The sequence below is a fragment of the Drosophila ficusphila genome, unplaced genomic scaffold (genome assembly GCF_018152265.1).
Source record: "Drosophila ficusphila isolate 14025-0441.05 unplaced genomic scaffold, ASM1815226v1 contig_286, whole genome shotgun sequence".
Lineage (NCBI taxonomy): Eukaryota > Metazoa > Arthropoda > Insecta > Diptera > Drosophilidae > Drosophila > Drosophila ficusphila.
In genome coordinates this window covers 3,032,253-3,047,790 of record NW_025064189.1, presented here as the reverse complement: position 1 = coordinate 3,047,790, position 15,538 = coordinate 3,032,253, and the positions used below count along the sequence as shown (strand labels likewise).

At 41.0% G+C, this 15,538-nt stretch overlaps 1 protein-coding gene across 6 annotated transcripts in view; it reads right to left on the bottom strand.

Moving 5' to 3' along the window:
* LOC108089405 (palmitoyltransferase app) overlaps nt 1-15,538 on the bottom strand; it is a 63,921-nt gene that overhangs the window by 28,328 nt on the left and 20,055 nt on the right. For 5 of the 6 annotated variants that reach the window (XM_017187600.2, XM_017187595.2, XM_017187598.2 and 2 more), the window contains exon 3: nt 8,807-8,828. The gene's annotated coding sequence lies outside the window, so the exon portion shown is untranslated. The other variant, XM_017187599.2, reaches the window with a different exon arrangement.

The window sequence follows — 15,538 nt, the reverse complement described above, 5'->3', positions numbered from 1 at the left end:
AATTTCCCCAAGGTGGCATGTTTAAAACGCTGCCTGACCATTTGAAGTGGGAAAGGGTTAAGTTGGGTCAGAAGTAATGCCAATTCGACTGAGTTTTAAATATGTCAGATGCAAATAATATGTTGAAATTTACTGGAAAATGCGATATTAAATTGCATGAATTTATTGTGAGTTAAAAACCAATTACGATCAATTACAATACAGCAATTAAAGCTGTCTTTAAGGTTCATTAAACAAATTTCTCTTTTTTATTTAATTTAATGGAAAACTTTTGGTTTAAGAGATAATGAATTTTATTCTACCTTTAGACTTATTAAGTTTTTAAAGTTTTTTAAATGAGTTGTTGGCATCACTGGTGAACTAGGTTCATGTGTGTTGACTTAAGCTTAAAATCAAACCATTTGTCAGGGGCAGAAGGCAGTAAAGGCAGCAAGTTCCAGACAAGACAGCGTTGCATGTTTTACACATTTACCCACACTATTGCAGCAAACACACCCAGACACATTGTCACCCAGGGGGATTGCGACCAGTGTGCATGTGTGTGACGCATGGATGCAATTTGGTTGCATGGCCTCCCGGCTTGCCTGCTGCACTTTAACCGCAACATACGAGTGCAATATTTCAGGCATGATTTCTTATATGGCTTACGATGGCCCGTTGGTCCTGTCAACCGCCCAACCGCCCGCCACCCACAAACTCCTGCTTTTCTACGATTTTACAGAGAAAAATTATGGCTATATTTTATTTCTGTCTATTTAAATAATCTTAGTGTCGCAAAATGATTAAGATAATATACATCTTTCTTTAAAAATTAAAAATAAAATTATTGAGAACACCTTTAAGTTGTTGTTGTTGAAATAGTTTTTTTTTTTAATTCTAAATTTTTTTCTTTTTTTTTAAAGTTACCTAAGTAATTTATTTTACTTATTTTTTAAGCTTTGTTTAGTTTTTTAAATACAACTGGAAAAGTGTTAATATAACAAAGCTACAAATTCGTTTTATTACACTTTCTGCCAAGAAACTACAACTTTATTTAGTGTTTTTAAATCCAAAGTGGTTTTGAATAGTAATTTATTTTTAATTCATCTAATAACTGGAACATTTGGAAGTGTCATGCTGATATGCCAAAGATAAGATAAGATATACTCGCACACACTTATTGATCAATTTGGGGTAATATTTCCCTGTGTGTGCTCCACATTGACCCTCAAACGCTGGGAGGCTCTGCAGCTGCAGCCGTTGCTGAACTGGCTGCCTGTTTGGTTGGTTGAAAGGCAGAAAGGCTGGCTGGCAGAAAGGCTGGCTGACTGGCTGAACGGCTGGCTGCATGGATGGCCGCCCTTCGTTGCCACGGCTCTGGGTCAAAGCGAAAGTGGCACATTTTGGGTGAAATTTTGTGGAGCTATCTAGGTTACTGTGACAGTGTCGTCGTTGTCGAGCTGCTGCTCAGCCTCTTTAGTTGTTGTTGTTGCTGTTGTTGTTATTGTTATTAGCGCTGCCTGCTGTTGCTAGTGTTTGTTGTTGTTGTTATTGTTTTTCTCACTGCTGCAGAATGGCCTACACACACACATACAGACACTGACACACACAAATATATGCAGAGAGATCAGTGTGCATACGGCAGAGGCAGACCCAAATAAACATTTCAGGTCCTCTCGGACGACTCACGTGCTTCGAGTTCTGAACTTGTGCGCCATTTTTATTGCCGCGCTGCCTGCAACCATTGTTTTCTCTTTCTCTTTCACTCTCACTCTACCACTCTCGCTCTCTTTCTCTTTCCCTCTCACTTTCTTTTGTTTTCGCTTTTTGTTGATGTTTTTACTTTCACAAGATTCTCTGCTCTTTCAGCCAGTTTCAGTTCCTGGCCATCCTTACGACCACGTAAAAACCCCGCATCCTCACCGCTTTTATCCTCACACCTTGCAGGACTTTGGTGCTTTTTGTTTATCTGAGCACTTAAACTCTTTGCTTGTGGGGTGGAAAAACTTTAAGATAAACTTGCCAAGTTCTTAAACCAATTAATTGCAATTTCATGCGTAATTAATTTGAGCTGCACAACGTGTTCGAAAGTTCTCAACATTTAAGGGGGTTTGGTTTGCTGTTCTGTGGTTTTGACGGACAAAGCCTGCTTTTTGAGAACCGCCGCGGGCAAATCCCCAGCTTATGTATCGGATAAGCCAAATTGGGTTCACTCAGGCTTCTCGTAAACGCAAACGGGAAGCCAAGTAAGGCGTTTTTGTAAGCAAAACGTTTTCAATTTCACTCCATGACCCACTTCGCAAACTTTAACCCGAACCCAAACACACATACACACACACACAACCCCTGTAATTGCCAATTGCCAATCGAATTTCCTCTAATTTGCCATCAATTTGGCTGGCCTTATCGCTCGTTTTCCACATTTTCCACACTCCTCTCTTTTATCGCTCGGCAACTCATTAAAAAGTGAAACCCGAAATTAATCCATGTCCTTGCGGCAGGAGTGTGAGTTTGACTGTGTGTGTGACAACCACCCTCCCCCCCAAAAAGCCGAAACGATTCTCTTCGTTGACCGGAAAGCGGTCCATAAATTGGGTCATTTGCCAATAGCAGTAGAAAGTCACTTGCACTTTCAATAGCAGGTCGCCTGCAGTCACGTTCCATCCAAGTCAGCCCGTTTGGCCATAATTTCGCTTTAACCTTATAAATTGGAAGGGCGGCCAGTCGACGTTCGGTGGACGACAGAAGCTGCAAAGGCAAAGGCAAAGGCACCAACCAGCTCTCGATGCCATAATTTTGCAAACTTGCGTGCCACCAAAGAGACAGCCAAATGACACCAGCAGGCGAACGACGTCCGTGCATCCGCAGCCAGTCGGAACACTGATGTCCTGGCCCCAAACCGATCCTTCCTAGGCACCACCTCCACCTCCACCTTCGTCTTCGCCATCGCCCACTGCCACCCGAATTTCCTGCTAGACCAACAACAAGTTAAACTGACAAAGTAGCAGCCAGGGCATTTCTTTTTGTTTAAGCTGCCTGACACTGGTCCTGAGCATGGAATAATGGCGGTATGCACATCCTAGGCACATGGAGAAAAATTCAGTGGACCACTTAAATCATTTTCAATTTTATCAATATAATAGTTAGCACTTAAATACCTTCAAGGTGTTTATTTAAAGTGTATCTTGCAAGAAAGGAAAGTTCTATTAAATGTGCTAAAAATCATAGCATACTTTTTAGGATACAGTTTGCTATGCACATAATTAAAAGATTTAAATTATAATTTAATTCGCAATATACTTATAATTAAATTTATTATCCTTCTTAGAATTGAATTCAAGATAGAAAAATTGTTTTTTATTTTGATTGCTTTTTATTTATGAAATTAAAACCAAGAGGTTATTTTCCTAAAATCTTAAAAAACAAAATATCTAATTCCAACAATTTTAATTTTAAACAAAGAAGCAGAAAATTAGTTTTTAACTGTTTTGTATAGCTGCTAATGAATGGGCAATTTATGCAATGTTTTTTTTTCCACGTGCAACTATCTCTCTTGTTCTCCGCAGCACCCACAATTGGCTGGTGGTGCGGCAGCCTGCTCGTTATAAATTGACCGCATTATTTTGCTCAATTTAACTTGAGTCAGGCAGCATAAAAGAGGCAGAGAGGCAAAGACACAGTGGCCATGCATACTGATACTGGAAAGGCTGGAAGAAGGATTGGGGGGGATCGGGCAAAGTTTTCAACTTAATATCTCATAAGTGCTGAGTGCGCATATCGGCCAATGGCTGCCACCATTCCACAGTTCGTATATATAATACTTCCTGTCTCCGTTTGCCCCTTCGGCGGTTGTAAAATTTGCACAGGGTCAACTCTCGATTCCCCTGCAACTCGTTTGCCATTGGGCGTTCACTTTCGTTTGGCATAATTTTTTTATTAGGTCACACCAGGGCGACCACTGTAGCAACAGAGCGGAATGCATTTTCACCCCCGCCCCGAATATTCAACCCTTTCTTCCGGGGGAAAGTTCTTTTTTTTTTATTTTAATAGCCGAAAGTATTTAATTGCATTTTTCATGGCACCAACGAGAGGAGCATTTCACGGATGCGAGTTTATTAAATAAATGTCTATAAAGATGACTGCCATGCAGAGGAGTTGTTTGCGGGGAGAAGGGGACCCGCCCAGAAATCGCATAATTACATTTCGAGAACACTTAATACGAAACTGTAGGAGCGAAACTCATTAGGGAAAATGTGCGCTACGGAAAAAAATATGGAAAATTTAGAGCACTTCAGGGCGGGCCATTAATTTGGGAGCCGCCAGGTCAGCGTGACCTGTCAGCTGAAGCACGGGCCTCTAAGCTCGACCTAACTAAACATTAAACGAATTTAAGAGGTCGGTCAAGTGCTGCCAGCCAGCAAGGTGGAGGAGAGGACAGGTCGGAAAATCCAACAAGCAGGGCGGCAAAATGGGCGAAAAATCAATGTGAGAAAGGCACGTAGTCCGGGCTTTTGCTTGTCGTTGTTTACATGCACAGAGAAAAAAAAACTTAGAGGAATTACCGGTTAAACATTCATTTATGTTCCTTTACTATAAAATGAATTAAAGTCTATCAAGCCTTACTTAAATTCATAGAACTGATCAGACTAAAAAAGGTATTTGATAATGTATTACATATTTATTAAGATTTTTAATTTTGATTTTCCTTAAAGAGTTTTCAATCATTCATTATTATTATAACAAGACAATAATAACCTTTTAAAAATTAACTTATTTTTATCTCATAAATTCCCATTTATTTCTTATATTTCTCCTGTGCATTTCGTATCCATTCCTTAACCTTTTTACGAGACTATAGACAGCACAAAATGGGCGACCAAGCGTCACGTGGCAGTTTCTCCGAGCGAGTTACTTGCCACTGGGCAAATGAAGTTCAGTGCAACTAATGCCGAAGATTACTGCGGCCGAGTGTCGAATTACGAAACGCCACAGCCCCCTTATAATGGGAGTGGGGCGAAAGGGTAATTCAGCTTAGCCCCCACTCTTTTTTTTGTGGGGTAGCAACAAGCGGACAATGCAAATAGCGTTGGACCTTAACGGGGTCGCGATTTCGGGGAGCGAGAGTTTATTTCTGCAGCCTGGCTAACCCGCCGCCACTCGTAGTTTGTTAGCCATTTTTCATATTCATCCTGGCTGGAAGGCTCGGTCCTTTGTTGGGCGCCAGATAATGAAAAAGCAAGGCAAAGGAACACACAGACGAAAGTTTTTAATATAATTTGGAATTAGCTAGAGTGGCAGATGGTTGGTCTTGTTGTTGGGCGGCCCGGGAAGAGCCTCTCTCACTTGGTATTCAAGCAAGCAAGTCCTGCGGGCCTGTGGCACTTCCTTTGTTGCGTATACGCAACGTGGTACAAGTTTTGCTGCCAGAGAGAGAGCGCAGAGCCAAAGTTTGTCCCACATTTCAGAAGAATGGCTGAGGGAAGGAACAGTTTGTCATGTGAAATTAAAAGTGCACTGAAGGAAGGACCCTGGGCCGCACATAAATAACTGGGCGAAGACCATCCATCCGGCAGGATGTATATAGTTGGGAATACCATGGATCATGGACACCACAATCTGTTCTTCATGCAAATCTAGCGCAAGTTTCGCTCGGACTTCTGGCATCGATTACATTCCGGCCCGATATCCTCTGACCGCACCTTATCTAGGCCCATCCTCTCTTTGAGGGGGGCAAAACTTAGCCGACTTATCTGTAAGCCGCATAACTTTGCATAAATATGAAGCTATTCAGCAAAACTCCGGCAAAAGCTCAAACAGCCTGCCGCATAAAAACATTAAAAACTGCCCTTAGACCGCTGAACCCTCTTCGAAGTCGAGGAAACTGCGAAAAACTGTTCCGATGTCAACGTCAAAAACAACAACAAGGATATAACGGTAAAACTAGTGTACGCACTTATATATGCATGGGTTCGCGGGACCGGGAATCCCATTTTATTTATTATATTAATGACGGCAACAAAAAGTCACGAAGAGGAGGCTCAAAAAAATCCTAAACAGACTTTGTTGATACCTCTTGCAAATAGTTACCAATATTTTCTGTATCTTTAAATTAAATAAATATTTTAAATTTACCACTTCCTAGTTAAATCAATTTTGGAATCCTACATCTGGTAACAACATATTTTATATGCGCAAATAATACTACATCATATGCAAATCATAAACTTTTCACATTTTATGTTGAGCCAACTCTGGTTAGTTTTGAATTCCTTTGCTCTCACAACCCACAAGACAACATAAAACCGAAATCAGAATACCAGATTTGATGTGTTCAATTCAATTCCCAGAGTCTCGTACGAGACAAACGCAAATTGAATATACACTTCGGTCCCCCTACAATTTTCTGAGGAGCAGCATACCATAAAACTATGCAGCGCCACTGACAGCGGCAACTTTCCCGATGACGGCAAAACTTTAACAGATTTGCATAAATTATACCCAAGCAAACAAAACGTAGCAAAACAAGATGGAGGAGCACGAGCCACAGGCGGACCAACATACACAGCGGCACTCTGAAAAAAAGTCTCAGCTTTTTTCTTCACCCAAGAGTCAAGAGAACTCATCGCTCTCTAAACTACTAAACAGCATTTTATAATCAATTAACACTTTTTTGAGCGAGCAATTTACAAGCTAACAAGCTTCAAAAGATGAATAATGTAGGAGTTTTTTGCCGAAAATTAATATCTTTGATGGTTTTGTTATTTAATACAAATTTGTTTAAATTGGAAGAAGCGTTTAAAATGCTTAAACAAAAGTTGGATTCAGTTCATGCTTCCATTTATTTACAGTAAAATTATTGGCAATCAGTTAATCAGGTTATCTAATTAATCAGCTTAAGTTAGGAAATTTTCTTGTCATACATTTAATTGTAATTTTTTAAACAGCTAATAATGTATGCATGTTATGAGTAACTAATCCTATTTCCCACCTGGAAATAACTGATTTACTTATGGAAAAAATTAAAAAGTCTTTACATTGGTCCCCTTTATTTCTGTGAGTGCACAGACACCGCAGCAGGAACTGAAATCTGAAGGAGGACTATCCTCAGTTCCGGCTATAGCATCGGCATCGGCTTCGACTACGGCATTGCCCCCATAGTCATTCATTTAACTGTCAATGCCGTTGTTATGCTGTGGTTGTGGCCACGGTTTTGCTTGTGGCAGAAAATGCGGATGCGGATGAGGATGCGGATGCGGACAAGGATGCTCTCGGTCGGGGAGAATTTATGAATTCATAGCGATCTTATGTGTAAGCATTACGTATAAATTTAATATATTTTTATGATTTTTTATGGCCACGCGTCGACGTCGACTCGAAATTTAATTTATGCGCCACTGTGCGTTTAAGTTTTTTCTTTATTTTTTTTCTTTTTGCTGATGCGATTTTCAGGGAGCTACAACGACGACGACAACTTATCGATAAACTTCGACACAAACAATATTGTTCCGCCCCCCATGTAAGTTGTTTGTTGTTATAGTTGTTGTTCTTGTTGTTGCTGTTGTTGTCCTGCTGAAAAGTGTTTTGTTTTTTCCACACACACACACATGACCCCGCTGGTTCAAACATCCAAGCTCACACACATATGTATATTGACTAACTGGCGAGATATACTTCATTTTATCTGGCAGACGCGAGACGAGATTCGAGTGGCAGGGAACCGCCGAACCACCAACCATCGCGAATCCATCGCCATCGTCAATATGTTTGTCTGCCAGTCCGCCGACTGCGGTTGACATGAGAGCTTTTTCGGTCCGCTACTACTATGTCGTGTACCGCCTGTCTGGGGACCTCTTCCCCCCCTCTCCTTCCCTCCATCGCGGCCCGATTGAGGGTTATTTAGTTCATTGGCCGCCAAGCTGACACTCCCCCGAGGGCCTGGAGTCTGCACAGTGAAAAATGGCATCTAAAGTGCTCATAAAAGGGGTTATTCATCATTTCAGCAAAGGTTTTTTCCTGGCTTTCTATCTGTGATATATTATATTAGCTTTGAAAAGGAAATTGGATGCTTTGAAAATACTGTATAAAAATCGTTGGCTTTACCTGTCTAAAATTACGACAGTCCTTTATTCCTCTTAATGCAATTATTTTAAAATCTTTTATTTTTTATTTATTGTGTAATTTCTATTACCGAGTTTCTGATAAATTGTTTTTTGCGTTCTGCAGTAAACAATATTTATTGTCCTTCCCCTTTGCGAAATGCATTTAAATATTTAATAGCCTGCTTTTTGGCACTACATATATTATTTTGTAATCTCCAGAGATTTCAGGCAAACCACGAATTACTGGTTATTCATATTACCACTTGCAATATTGATAAGATTACAATTATTTTGTGGCCAAACAAATTGATGGGAAAAATATCAACCTGCGGGCTTTTCTCTATGTGGAACGGAATCCTGAGCGACGTCACATGTCGCTGTAGGTCGTACAACAAACTGTTTGTTGATGTTGTTGACGCTCGGTTATGGATTTATGGATTTATGACACTTTGGTCATTGCGGTTGTCAGTTTTCGTTAAAAGTTTTACTTTGCCACTGGCTTACGTGCGGTCTGGTCGGCAGGGCATCAGGTCAGATGGTCAACTGGTTTCGTGGAATCCTCCTCCTGCTTTTGGCCTAATCATGCCCGGGAATCCTGGGAGTGATTACGCTTGTCTGGGCCAACGATACGCTACGCTTGTCAATTTCGACACGCCTGGGTCGTAAATACAAAGGGTTTTCCCTCTTTTTTTCTTCTTTTTTTTGTATTTTTTTTTTTGTTTGTTTACCTTTATCCGAGTGCTCGCTGAACTGCAAATAGAGACAAGAGCAAAAACAAGTTGAGATAATTAATGATCAGGACGTGACATCAACGCACAAAGCACAAGCCCACATCTGCTGGGCCAAATCATTTATCATAAAAGTACGTGTGACGGGAATTTCGAGCGGGTTTCCGCCGAAAAGCGCCGGAAAAGCGGAAACGCCACGCTCTTCAGTTCGCATTAATAATGCAACAGCTGAACGACCAGTCCACATGTCAATATTACCTAAAACCAATTATTCAACCACGGACGAACTATTAAATTACGCAATCAGCGGGCGGGCAGCAACAACGAAGCGCTGGAGTGGAAAATGCAATTATATCAAAAATACATTTATGCACATATCCTGTCGCCTGTGTCGCCTGTGTAAGTGTGACTTTGATTTCATAAATTTCACGCCACTATTGGCCCTCTTATTGCTCTTATTAATGCACTAACCGAGGGGGCATGAAAACGGTCGAATGAAAAAGAAGAGAGATCTGCGCAAATTCAATGAACTCGAAATGGAATCGAGTTCAGGCCAGCCAAAGGACTTTGCTGGCCAGGACCACAGACATGTGTGTGTAGTTGTATCTGCAACTGTATCTCTATCTGCAGCTGTATCTGTAGCAGTATCTGTATCTCTATCTTTCTGTATGTGACGTTATGGCTATTCAGCCATGGCCAAACGGCTGCTGTCGTTGACGGCCAGTCATACTCGTAATTCCCGGCATGAGCACTCCGCCATTCGCCATCCGCCATTCACCATTCACATGTTTACAACGAAAATATTTACATTGCTGGCATAAAAACTGCATAAATGTGATTATATTTTCATTGGCCTTTATGCCTTCAGCCGCAGCAGTTTCAGTCGCGTCGAGTAATTCGATTGCAATTTCAATTAGCGTAAAATTCAGAGCAGTATTTCCGACACGTGCACTCGTTACCAGTAACCAGGAAAGTAGGCAACAACAATGTGGCTATATCGAATGATATTATCCAATATCCAAATCCAAAGAGCATTCAATTAATGCCAGCAGCAGCTATCGATCAACTTTCAGGAAATTGTTTGTCAGCTTGCAGAAAATCGGGTGTCAAGAGTCCTTGACTGAGTGAAGCTCTTGGCTAATATCCAATAATTAAGCACTTCCGCCGGGGAAATTGGATTTTAATTGAAATGCCGAGCGGTGTGAACTTGACACACCCTCCGACTTCTGAGTGCTCCCCCTTGGAACTTGGAACTTGGATGCTGACACAATGGAGTCCCTCTAATTGCCGTTTAATTGACTGGCGGAAACTTTTCCGAGACATTTGTTTATAAACCGCACACACAGGAAGAATGGAAGGAAGGAAGAATGCCAGCAGACAAAGGCACAATACAAGCACTTATAAGATCATTACAAATTGATGCTATCACCCCAGCTATATATATATTTCTTGATATATATATATTTCAAAACTTCAGAAAGGGCCAGCTTAGCAAACGCTTACAGCACTCTCTCCATTTTGCCGTGCTGTCGTCGCAATGCCATCTCCTACGCTCCACTGCAAATCCGCTATAGTAAATGTTATCTCTGCAAACATTTGACAATCAAAAATGCTCGGGCCATTGTTTAAAGAAAAAATCGAGCAGCAGCAGCAGCAGCAAAGCTGCAGAACAAACGCACAAACAATAGTCGTCACACAGTGGTCGCTCAGAGATATATCAAAGCAGATAAGATTCCATTGGGCTGAGAAATCGTTTGGCCATCTTTCAGAACAAAGGAAGTCTTTGCTCAGAGAAAATGCCTTCTTTGAGTTGTTCAAAAAATAATTACCTTGTGATGACTTTTTAAAGAAATTTACAACATCTTAACAATACAAGTGGATTATCCTTTCTTTTTAATTCATATCTTATCGGTGCTTTATTGTTCAAAATAAATTAATAAAAAGCTGGGATTCTAAAGTCCATTAGAAAGATCTTTTAAGTCAGTTAAATTATAGAAACAATTAAGATACAGAAAATACACATTTATTTTTTGATTTAATTTAGAAATACTTTCTTTTAATGATTGTTTTCAGGACAAAGCTCTTAGGGGAAAACCCTATTTCGAGTCATACTTCTATGCAATTATTTAGCTAATTTCCTATTTCTAATGCATTTATTTTGAGACCCACTGTGCTCTTCCTGCCTCCAAATGGCTGCTCCTCTGACGACAATGGGCAGCAACAACAACAACAACAAGAACAACAACAAATGGCACAGCCGGGCGTCATCGAGGACTCGATGCCATCCTGGCAGTCGAGGTTAAGTTGACAAGAGAATGAGATTGCATTCTACTGCTGCTGCTTTGCTTTTGCTGCTGCCCGAGTTCAATTCATTTCCACTTGAGCAAATGCACGTCTTCTAGACGTCGAAACTCTGTTCTTTTTGTAGATTTTCCTTTTCTTTTTTTTTTTTTTTTTTGGCCATAGCCAAAGGATATGACAGGGGGCATGAAAAAAATAGAAAAGGATGCGGGAGCAAAAGTAGCTGCAAAATGTCGCCCCGGGGCGCACCTAGTGGGATGTTGTCAATGTTTCGCCTTGAAAGAGCTTAGTTGAACCCGGCTCAACTCGACTCGTCGTCTCAAATCATCCGAACGCAGCTCAGTTCGGTTGTTTGTTTTAGATTTGGCTGCGATGTAGAATGGATCCTTTAGCTCGTCACAGCAGCAACAGCAGCAGCAGGAAAAGCAGATGGAGCAGCTGGTGTTTTTCTGCTCCTGCTGCTGCATCATCAAATTTCAGCTACATGTCCTGCCTCAAGGACCGATGCAAAGGCTGCTCGAGGGGACTGGCTGACACTGTTGACATTTTACAGTAATGAAAATGATTATTGTCAAGGGTCGTCAGAGCCAAGAGATCTGAAATTTGTCCTCCGCCCGCATATAAATGCGGTCAAAATAATCGCACTGCAGCAAGTGGAAGGTTGTTTTCCTTGCCCATTGAACACCAACACCAAACAATATCAGGGGAAAATATTTGGCAACCTCAAACTGTTGAAGGTAGAAATTGTGAAAACAGAAAGCTCGTATGGTTTTATATCGCTTTGCATTAAAATCTTTATTGGGGTAACTTTTGCATTTTAAAAATAGTTAAAATTTTACGTTAGTTGTCATAACATAAAAAAGTTTTTAATCTTTAGTGCACTTGTTAGTAGTTTAATAGTTTATAATAATAATTCCAACATAAAATCTTGATTAGGAAATCAACGTTTAAAAGCAAAAGTTTAAAATTTTAAACTTAATTTTTTGTTTTATCTTGATCAGGTTAATATATTACAAGTTATCGGATAGTTTCTTTCTAGCTAAAACCGCAAAAGATTTAAAAAAAATACTTTGTTTAATGGTATCGATTCTCCGTGGCCAATTCCAAGCACTTTTTGGCAAAAGACCACGTGAACAGGTTGAAAATGCTCTCTCGCTAATCAGAAAGTTATCCACCTGCGATGGCGGATGTCAGCTTCCGTTTGGAAAATGCTCCATCTTCGTTGCGCATTTGCTTTAGTTTTCAGCTGGCACATACGACGACTTCGAGTGACATCCTGGCTGGCAAAAGGAGGAGAAGAAGGAGGAGGAGGGTCCTGCGAACTGACTGTCATTGGCCGTGCCAAAATCGCAAAGGCTAAAATGTAGGTTAATTGATAATTGATAAGAGAGCGGCGAACGTTCGTTGCCGGCGAACGCAGCGAGTGAGTGGGCTGCTCTTGTGTCATTTAACTCGACTTCAACTCTGGCCCATGAATATTTAAGGGGCTTTTGTGGCATGCCATTCACTCAAGTGGGGCAATGAAAATTAGCAAAGCACTGCAAATAGTTTGAAGGGTCGTCGCCGTTCCGTTTTTTTCCCTCCTGCATTGCGTTGCGATTCATTCCTCTGATTCCCCTGATTCGAAATCGAAATGCAGGCGGATAAGGTTTAGGGTTAACCCACAAACGAGGTCACCGCTGCTGTTGACCCATAAAACGCGTGGGGTCACCCCCCTTCGCCCTTCTGAACAGCCAATGAACACGCAATGGGAAAGGCAAAAGGCAGGCAGGCAGGCAGGCCGGCACACACAAATCATTTATAATGCACACGACAACGGTCTGACAATGCGTTGTAAATTAATTGACGTAACTATTTAAGCCAGACACTCGGCAAGGACACTCACACACACTAGAGAATCGAACTCAAGCCCAGCAATTCCGCAAATTGAATGCCATTATCCATCATCTTGAAAATGCCTCAAGTCAGAATACATTGCGGAAATGACTGTGCCACCCACATATTCCTGCTCGAGTCGCACACAACAATGTGTGGTTTTGGCGCAAAGGGAAGTCGATCAAATATCCTTGCTTAAAATGAAACCAGTTGAGAATATTTGTATTAAAGCTTATCGGTTTCTGACTATTGAATTTGGGGTTAAACTTTTATTTGACTTTTGAATGCATATACAAGCTTCATTTTCTACAATTACTGGGATTTCTTCAGTAAAACTGAATCACTAATTGGCTTCTTTAAAATACTTAAATATATATTTAAATTATTGGCCCAAAATTATCATTTCAGTTAATAAAAAAAGTAAGTACTCTTAATTCATTTAACCAAACCATTGAGAACTTGAAAAATCTTACATGAACAGGGGTCAAAATTTAGACCATCGGAAAATGAAAAACTTTGAATGCAGTTTTATTAAGGATGCGATTACAAACGTTTAGAGGTATGCCACTTTGGAATCAGATTAAAATTAACAAAATTATAGGCTGTGAACCTCGAGAATTGGGTCTCCTATCGGCAAAATCCGGAAATAAATACGGGAAAAATCTTACATGGTAACTATTTTAAACATGTTTTTCAGACTATTAAATGAACTGTTTAATTAATTTGGAAAACTAAAATGGAACAAAAATTAAATTTGTAAAGCCTACGGGGACGTAAATCGAATCGAATTGCCTTACTTTGAATAGATTAAGTTCTCAGATCTTCTGTCCAGAAGTTTACCGGTTACACAAAAACTGCATTAGGCAGCGAACAGCTGGATGCAATGCCCCCAAGTTTCGACGGCATTCTCATTGACAAATTGCATCTCAGCACGGCCAATTGAAGGGTTTAAATGTTTTACCACGGCCACATATGTGCACATGTGTGTGTGGATTGTGTGTGTCAAACAAAGTAAAGTTGGCTTTTAAAACAATCGAGTGACGACATGGAAAATAGTTTACGCAACCAATGCCAAGAGAGCTGAAGAGCCGAGGAGCTGGGGAGGATCTACTCGTATAGCCGGGCCAATAAAGAAAATGCCGTGAAGAAGAAGCTGGGCTAAGTCAACTCGATGCAAGTCAATCAGGCGGAAGTCGGGGAAAAGTGGTAAAATGCCACTAAAACTTTGCCAGCTCACGTGTGCGGGGGATGGCTGTGATGGAAAAGGACAGGGAGAAGGAGTCCTGGGAGCAAGGACAGTGCCAAGAAAGTGGCAACTTTTGACGGGCCAGCTGCTTCAATTGTTGGCACTCACTCGACTTTCCACCCGTTGTTGCTGCTTTTCTTGTTTGCCATTCAAGTGGATTTGCTTGCTTTATATTTTCGCTTCTCGACATTCCCTTCCCTTCCCTTTTTTTTTTGTCCATTTTTGCTCAGCGAGAAAATTGTTTTCCTTAGCTGTTGCTGCCGCCGTAGCTTTTTCGAAGCGAAGCTGCCTTCATCACGCACTTGCAACTCCGGGCACAAGTCACTTAATTGAGTGCAAAGCTGGCGATGCAGTGCGCGGATTTAACTTTCGACAACTTGAATTGATTCAAAACTTTCTTTGTTCGCTTAGCGCATAATGGAGGGGGACGTTTATATATATATATATACTATATAAATATATATATATAGAAAAAAGGGAGTGAATTGAAGGATGGACCTGCTATTGACAGACTTTTTGGCCCGGCCAAGTTGATTAATGTTCGGGCCACTGCGCAAATTATGAATGGAAACAGCAGCAACAGCAGCAGAAACTGAACTCTGAGCTCTGCTTACATATTTTTTAATGGCCGGCTAATTAGCGAAATGCCTGCACATTTAGCGGACCGGGATAAATCCTGTGATTCAGAGTCGAGTTTATGGCCTGGTCGAAACTGGAAACTCGGTACAGGCCAAGTTAAGCGATATTTCAAAGCGACAATCGCACGGCGAGCCGGCGATTTATGGTTATTTGGCCAACTCAAACACTCAGTGTGCAGTCGTGTGTGTGTCTGTGTGTGTGTGTGTGTGGGCATCCTGACAGCTTAAAAAATTTATCGATGTACAAATTAAACTGCAACTGGAGCAAAGGATGCCGAGTGCAAGTTCAGGAAATAAACCCAAGCAAATAAAAATAAAAGCAAGAGGGCGGCGGAGCGGATTGTGCTGTGTGTTGTTTAATTTTCTTCTATAAATTGCTCCGACTGCAAATACAAATAAACAGAGAACTTGCAACTCGAATTGGAAGAGGAGTTTCGGGACCACAACTGAACAACTGGTAAGCATTTTGCGGTCACTTTCTAGTCGGGAAAATATATATATATTTGCCAGACGCCCAGCAAATTGGTTTAGGATGCGGGGTTTGGTTTTCTCCCTCTCCAAAGTCCAACTATTGAAATTGGAATTACTCGTCGATGGCTAATCAAATGGCTTAGCTGTGGATACCCAATACTCAATACTCAATGCTTGACAGGCGAAGGCGAAGAAGGGAAT